The sequence below is a fragment of the Bison bison genome, unplaced genomic scaffold (assembly GCF_000754665.1).
Source record: "Bison bison bison isolate TAMUID 2011002044 unplaced genomic scaffold, Bison_UMD1.0 scf7180017864142, whole genome shotgun sequence".
In the NCBI taxonomy this organism is placed as follows: Eukaryota; Metazoa; Chordata; class Mammalia; order Artiodactyla; family Bovidae; genus Bison; species Bison bison.
In genome coordinates this window covers 955,723-956,855 of record NW_011494714.1, presented here as the reverse complement: position 1 = coordinate 956,855, position 1,133 = coordinate 955,723, and the positions used below count along the sequence as shown (strand labels likewise).

Here is a 1,133-nt window from a genome sequence, read left to right as displayed (position 1 = left end):
AAGAGTCGGGCACGATTGAGCAACTTTACTCTCACTTTTCACTTTCATGCATTGGAGAAGGAAATGGCAACCCACTTCAGTGTTCTTGCCTGGAGAATCCCAGGGACGGGGGAACCTGGTGGGCTGCCGTCTATGGGCTCACCCAGAGTCGGACACAACTGAAGTGACTTAGCAGCAGCAGCAGTAGCAGCATGCCTTAATACAGGGGCTTCCCAGGTGTCTCAGTGGTAAAGAATCTGCCTGCAATGTCAGAGACACAGGTTCAATCCCTGGGCTGAGAAGATCCCCTGGAGAAGGAAATGGCAACCCACTCCAGTATTCTTGCCTGGAGAATCCCGTGGACAGAGGAGCCTGGTGGGCTACAGTCCGTGGGATTGCAAAAGAGTCGGACATGACTTAGTGATGAAAACAACAGCAAAAAAATACCTTAATATGAATTAGTTGGATTAGATTGCTTTCCCAGCAACTGACAGAATTCAGCTATGCTGGGACAAAAAAAAGAGGGAATTTTGATGCAACAGGAGAAGAAGGAATAATGTTGGGGTGAGGAGAACTGAGGTACTTAGATTCAGAACAAGACAGACCCTGCAGGGGAAGTTTTGGGGCTGCTAGCAGGCAGCATGATGGCAAAGTGCTAGCAAGTGCTTTGCCAGTGCTAGCAAGCTGGCAAAAAAGGGGGGTGGTGGTGGTGGGAGCACCCTCTGATTGCTTACTCCTCAATTCTTTCCTTCTTTGAAACACCTAAGTCAATACTCTTCAGCTACCTCCACTGGTAGTCCCCCCCTCACAAAAAAAGTTCTAGTCTACACTGGATTCTGCTGTGCTGCCCCATCAGATGCTGGAGGCAGGAAGTGGCTCACTGTGCTATCTCTAGATCATCATCCCACCGGGGAGAAATGCAGCGTGTCACCTACAAGAACACTTACTGTACATGATGGGGTAATCTCCTTCCTTCCTCCTCCTTTTCCCAAGTATTCACAATGCACATTTTCTCCCTCCAACATTCAGAGCAAATGCACAGCTTAGGAAGATAACAGCCTCTTCTGGGAGGGGATGGAAAGGAAGTGGGGGCACAGAGTTGCAGCCACAGCTCCCAACACAGACTTCCTGGAAATCTACCTCCTGGGGCCCGG

General features: G+C 49.7%; 1 protein-coding gene across 4 annotated transcripts in view; it reads right to left on the bottom strand.

The window, feature by feature from the left end:
• The window catches only part of DAPK2 (death-associated protein kinase 2), a 142,686-nt gene that overhangs the window by 80,267 nt on the left and 61,286 nt on the right, over positions 1 to 1,133 (bottom strand). The window lies entirely within an intron of this gene.